The sequence below is a fragment of the Coloeus monedula genome (assembly GCF_965178545.1).
Source record: "Coloeus monedula genome assembly, chromosome: 17".
Lineage (NCBI taxonomy): Eukaryota > Metazoa > Chordata > Aves > Passeriformes > Corvidae > Coloeus > Coloeus monedula.
Genome location: NC_138797.1, coordinates 1,614,786 through 1,621,695, shown reverse-complemented (window position 1 = coordinate 1,621,695; position 6,910 = coordinate 1,614,786).

Genomic DNA, 6,910 nt, shown 5'->3' with positions numbered 1-6,910 from the left:
CTGGGCAGGATACAACTGGTGAGCTGCAAGGCAGAGCTGGGGCCAAGGCATGAGCAGCTCTATCAGCCTGGACCTTGGACTTGGCTGCAGCCAAGTTCCCCTCCCCAGGCCGCAGTCCTCTGCCAGGTGCTGGGCAGGGCTGCTGGCCCCTGGGCACAGCCAATGCCTGCCACACACGCAGGAGGCACAGCCCCGCTTCGGCCTTGCCTGTAGGTCACACACACATTTTCTTCTGTTCTAACATCTGCAATATGTTTTTCATAAGCCTCAGTCATGAACTGGGATGAACTTTTCAACCACACTGATATATCCATCTCCTTTAATACATGAAATACATAAGAGTGAGGATTTCCTCATAATTACACAGAAATTCTCATTTAATTGTTTTGCAAAGTTTGAAATACTTTTCAATGCAGAGTTTATCCTGAGACCCCAGTTCTCAGTCCACCCTGTAAAAGAGGGTAATTATTTGTTAGGTGAGCAGCAACAGATCTTCAGTGACTGTCCTACAATGAACAGACCACAGAAAGACAGAAATCCCAGTAAGACACCTGCACAGACAATCAGTACATGTGGAAATGGCAGGATTTCTGTATAATACTCAAGAGTGCTGCAGGTGCACTGGCACACCTGATACCATACCAAGGAGTTCTGTAAATCAAAAAGTGTCCAGTGCAGGCTTCATTCCTTTGATTTTATCCCTCTGCACCAGAGCGCGTTTAGCTCCTCCCCGGGGATAACACAAAATTCCCCGCTGTTGCCCATGAAGCTGCAGCCCCTCCAGGGCTCATCCCTGTCCCCAGCTCTGGGGTCCTGAGCACAGGAAGCACCTGGAGCTGCTGCAGGGAGTGCAGAGGAGGCCCCGGAGATGCTGCGAGGGCTGGAGCCCCTCTGCTCTGAGGAAAGGCTGAGACAGCTGGGGTTGCTCAGCCGGGAGGAGAGAAGGCCCCGGGGAGGCCTCACTGCGGCCGAGCAGGACCGGGAGGCGCCCTGGGGAAAGATGGGGACAGAGTGTTCAGCAGGGCCTGTGGCGAGAGGAGAAGGGGGCATGGCTGGAAACTGGAGGAGCTTAGTTTGGCTTTGGTCTGAGGAAGATGTTTTTTCCAATGAGGGTGGTTAGGCCCTGGCACAGGCTGTGCAGAGATGCTATGAATGCCCCATCCATGGGAACCTGGTTGAAGGCCAGGCTGAATGGGGCCCTGAGCATCTCGCTCAAGAGGAAGGTTGCTCAGATTGGATTGAGATGATCTTTAGGAACTCATCCAAGCCACATCATTCAAGGATTTGATCATTCTGTGATAGCAGCCCCCAATGCAGAGTGGCCCTGGAACTCCTGCCACATCACAGCTCCCAGATTCATCTATTCAAGCACAACACAACCATTCCCCTGTAGCCAGCAGAGCCTTCAGTCTGCTCGGAGACCACCCTTCACCCTGGTCACACCAGACTATCCTCAGCTGCTGCCGGCTATTGGCATTAGTCCTGAATTTTTCCTGCTGCCTGGATCTCAGCACCAATCCCAGCAGGATGTACACTCCTGTCCCAGTGAAGGTACAGTGCCATTTCAGGGAGGTGGGCACTCCCTGACTGCCCGGGTGGGCTGGAGCCTTGTGGGGATGGTGTGGAACAGGGACCCCACTGTGAGGTTGTGCTCCCTCATGCAGGCTGCCAGAGAGACCATAGAAGAGATGGAAGCGGATATGGAGATGGATGGAGAGGAGATGATGGAGGTTGATTCAGAAGATTATGTGCAGAAGATGGAGGTGGATTTTGGATAGTATGTGAAAGAGATGGAGGTGGATTTGGAGGGAGAAGAGATAGAGGTGGATATGGAAGCGGAAAAGGAAAATGAAGATATGGTTTTGGGATGAAGACCGACCCCAGCAGCAGGACAGGCAGGTGCTCCCCATGCCCTGCCCACAGGCAGAGTGGGTCCCCTGCTGCCAGGCCAGGGCTGGGCTGGGTGCCCCGCTCAGGGACACGGTGCCCCAGGGGGGCCCTGGATTCTGGCGGCACAAGCAGCACCCCCAGCCTGCCCTGCGCTTGCTTTGGGCCACATCAGCCCCATCCCAGCGGCTGGGGCCCGGCTCCCAGCCCCAGTTGGGCTCAGTGCTGGTGGCAGAGTCCCACTCTGCCAGCATGTGCCAGCCTGGGGACACAGGGAACAGCTCTCAGGGCAGGGCTGGAGTGGCCGTGCTGTTTCTTTCTCTTCCAGGACTGATAGGGAAGACAGACACTGACCTGTCTGCATATATGTTTTTGAAATTGTTGGGTTCTTCTGTAAATATGTGTGTTAGATTCCAGTTGTTCTGTAGAACCCCTATATTGTAAATACATTTGTAAGTTTGGTCTTTTTATATAGGTGCTTTATTCTGTAAATACGTTTGTTAGGTTACTGTTTTTAGTAACCTAACAAAACAGGTTACTAAATAGATAGGTCCTTTATATGTAAATACTTTTTATAGATTGTTGTTGTTATAACGATTCTTGTATTGGAAATACATTCTGTAGTTCATTGTTTTTTCTGCTTTTCTATAAATAAATTGTCCTTGTTTGTCACACCCCAGCTCTCTTTGCAATTCCTTTGGGGGCAGGCAGCATTTGCAGAGTTGTGGTTTCCACTTGCTCCGGGTTCCCAGGGCTGGAGGTCCCTGGGGGTGCTGGCACGGCCGCCCCGGGGCTGGGGGTCCCTATACACGGGGGGTTCCCACTGACACCACTCCCGGCACTGGGCATTGCTCGTGCTCCTGGGTTGCTGCAGAGCAGTGTCCCCAAGAGCAAAGCTGTCACCAGCAGAGAGGGGGCTCTGACAGGAGCGGCCCCTGCAGCAATGCCACCAAAGCAGGCAGGAAACCTTCTGCCCCCCTTCCTGCTGGAGTCACCGGGACTCCTGGGCCGAGAGCCGCCATCAGGCCACAGGGATGCGAAATCTCCGGGTATGCTCTGAAGGCCGTGACAGCCTTGGGAATTGCTGCAGCCCGGACCTGGGGAACAGCTTTTACAGCTGCAGGAGCTGATGTTTAAGGCTTGGAGCCTCCAAAGGCTCCGGGCTTTGCTTCCCCCCTGCTTTGCATTGTTCTGTGCCCGGATTGTCCAAGAGACAAAAGCCAAGCGAGAGGATCTTCGCCCTGCCCGGATTCCTGCTGCTGGCAGCGGCCACTGGCCCCTGTGCCCCGCTCGGGTGACGCCTGGAGGGGAGGGGGCAGCGCAGGCTGTGCTGGGCAGGGGGCGGGGGCTTTGGGCCCTGTGGGTGCCGGTGCCTGGAGGTGGCTGCAGCGTCGGTGTGGGGAGCGCTGGGGGCTGGCACAGAGTCCCGGCGGGATGCGATGCTGCCCGGGGCAGGGCTGCGGTTGCCGGGGCGGGGATACGGATGCCGGACATAGGGTTGTTCCCGGGGTCTCGTGCCTTTTTTTGCCTGAAGACACGGGCCAGTCTTAACTGTCACCTTTCAGAGCTGCCTCTGCCTCTGCCTCAGCTCGGGAGAGAGCACTGCAGGTTGCCTGGGTTGGCTCCAGCTTTTCTCATTATCTGGGGATTTTTTTTCTGCCACAGCGAATCGGTTTAATGAACTCCCTCACGCTGGTGTTCTGACAAAAGACGCGGTAGGAAAACGATGTAAGCAGAGTACTCAGGTTCCCCTGTTTGGGCAAGGTGTCCTCCCCAGCACAGGGCACACGGACAAACACCGAGCTGTCCCCTCCTAGTGCACAAGGTCCCAGCTCAGCCAGCCGGCTGCATCCCCTTCCTGACGGATGCCTGGTGTCCTGGTAGACACGGGAGGGTGACAGAGGAATTGCTCCTGTCCTCTAGGCAGTCCCAGCTTGCAGGGGGCTGGAGCTGGTGCCCCGCCCGTGTGGGACTGGACAGCAGAGCCGAGGTGCAGGGCAGGACCGGAGGGTGTTTGGGGTGCAGGATGCTCCGTGCTGGGAGCTGGCAGAGCCTGGGAAGCCGGCTGGGACTCGGGGTGCTGCCTGCGGCTGGTCCCCGCCTTGCCCCAGTGTCAGGTGTCAGGGTATGCATCGCTTCCAAGATTTACCTTTCAGATATAAGAAACTGCTTGAAAGAAGTCACAGCGGAAGGTAGGTGGCAAGTGTGGCACAGAGCCTTATCCATCCCTTGGGGAAGTTTTTGTTTTGGAGAGGTTCCTGTGGCATTTGCTAAGACTTGGGCTCCTGCTATTTTATTTCGTGAGTTTGTACCTACAAAACAGATACTTCAACTGTGAATTCAGCTGTGTTGGGACTTACAGATGTGCTTAGGAGGACACAGAACCTGCCAGGCTGTGGGTGCCCTCCCTGTCCCAGAGCAGCACCTACAGCAGCTTTTGGGGATTCTGGTAGAGTCTAGCCCTCCCATAATCAACAGCCAAATATAAAAACAGGTGGGGTGCCTGTTCTGGTGCTCCCCCACCACACAGAGGGACATGACCCAGCCTGTCCTAGTCCCCAGACAGCTGGAGCACTGCCCTCCCTGCTCAGCCTGGCACTTCAGGCAGGAAGCTCACTGGAAACAGGTGAAAAACAGCTTCTTCAGGGCCACCACACTGTTCACCAAAGGTAAGGAAGGGAAGGGATAAAGCCTTGGCAGGCTGGATACTTGTCGTGATTTGACACTGGCCAAACGCCAGGCACCCACAAAAGCCATTCACTCACCCTTTCTTGCTCTCAGCTGGGCAGAATAGAGGGAAAAAAATTAACTAAGGGCTCATGAGTTGAGATGAGGACTGGGAGAAAACACTCTAAGGGCAAAACAGGTTCAAATTTAAGGGTATAAAGTAAATTTATGGTTAACAGAGTCAGAGGAGGATAATGAGAAGTAAAATAAGCCTTTAAAACACCTTTTTCCCCCCAGCCCCTCCCTCCTTCCCACCAACAGCACAGGGAGACAGGGCGTGGGGGGTTTGGTCAGTTTAGCACTCGAGATCTTCTTCTGTCTGCTCAGGGAGAGAAGTCTTTCCTCTGCTATGCTGTGGGGTCCCTCCCATGGGAGACAATTCTCCATTAACTTCTCCAGTATGGGTCCACTCTCATGAGCAGCAGTCCTGCCAAAACTGCTGCAATGTGAGTCCCTCCCACAGGCAAACAATCTTCCTAAAACTGCTGCGACGTGGGTCACTTGTCCACGGGGTGCAGTCCTCTAAGGATAAGCTGTTCTAGTTTGGAAGCAGGGCCCTCTCTCTCCATTCGGGTCTCCCACTGGATCACAGCTTTCTCTGGTATCCACTCACTCTGCTGTGAGCACTTCTCCCACGGGCTTCGAGTGGATCTCTGCACGCCCCGTGGATCCCCATGGACTGCAGGGGGACAACCTGCTTCACCATGGTCCTCACCACAGCCTGTGGAGGAATCTCAGCTCTGGAACCTGGAGCACCTCCTTCCCTCTTTTTCCACTGCCCTTGGTGCCACCACGTTGTTCTCCCTCATACGTCCTCCCTTCCTCCTCTTCTCTATATAGAAGAAAAGCTGCTGCCCATAGGTACCATTGCCAACAAGTTCCACCAATTCAAAGATTCTTGCAGCACCCCACAGCACTGAGAGGTTGATCTCATGTAGGTTCTGCATCAGGAAATCATTCACCCTGTTTCCGCTGCCAGCCAGGCAGCCTTGCTGCCACTCTGTGGGCAGTGGTGACCACCACGGCGCTGGCGCTATTTAATGCCTCTCCTCCTGCAGGGCGCCAGGAAGGAGAAGCCACTGCCACCCCTGTCCTTCTGCCCACAGAGCAGCTGGCTAGGGGTGGCCAGGCAGGCAAGGCTGGCCATGGGCCGCACCGACATGGTGGCCGCTGCGGTGCATCACCGCGCGCTGCACCAGGATGGCCACGGCAGCAGTGGCTCTTTGCCACCCCTGGAAAAAACTGTCCTTGGGCTGTTTTGATTTTCTTCTTAAATTGTCATCACAGAGGCGCTAATTGGGCCAGCAGCATGTCCATTTTCGGAACCATCAGGGATTGGCTCTGTCAGACACGGTGGAAGCTTCCAGCAGCTTCTCACAGAAGCCACTTCTGTGGCACTTCCCCGCTACCAAAGAACCAGGCTGTGCCCAATGAATACAGTACTGCTCTGGATAAATGCGGCATGGGGTCATCCTGCATGCAGCTGACCCTACTGTGTGGGGATGGGTGGGGTGGTGTCACTGTGCTCTTCCTGAGAGAGTCTTCTCTGGGGCTGTGGATTTCAGCACCATTTCTGCTGGGGTTTTTCTCTGTCTTGTTCTAGCTCTGGATCTGAAAGAGAAAATAAAATCCAAATTGCTGTCTACAGGGGAAGCAGCCAGGGGTGTCTTCAGTGAGAGGCTCCTGGTTTATTCCCACAGAACTGTGGGTTATCTTTGCCTGTCTTGTTTTTCTTTGGTGCTCCCCAAAAGCCTCTTTCCACTGAACAGCTTCTACTTGTTCAGGCAGTACCCAGCAGAAAAATGGGGATGGTTCTAATGAGAACACAGTGGATCACTCCTCCTGCCCTGCCCATACCTCAGTTAAAGATATGCAATGGTTTGTGGGAACTCTTGTCCTCCTCCATGTTTTGTGCTCCCATTTGCCCTTGGCTTCACTTGGAGAAAGCCTGGAGAAAGTGATGAATGAGACATGGTGGGCCGTTGTTTGCAGCCTGTGTGGGACACTGTGGATGTCTGGTGCTGAAGGCACAGATCTGACTGTGTGGAAAATTTGGGAATTTGTAGATATAGGGCAGAGGATTTGGGAAAAAATTATAAATTCTAGAAAAATTATGAATGCTGGACTCTTCTGCACTCTTCCATGGCTACTGGAAGGAAACCTGTTTACTTCGATGACTTTTTCTACCAGATCAACTCTCCAAGTTTTTTGTTTGGGCACTGAAAATAAATGGGCATTTTTAGCACTGCTCTTTGACGTGCAAGGGATGATGTCTATCCTGCCACAGACTGACAGG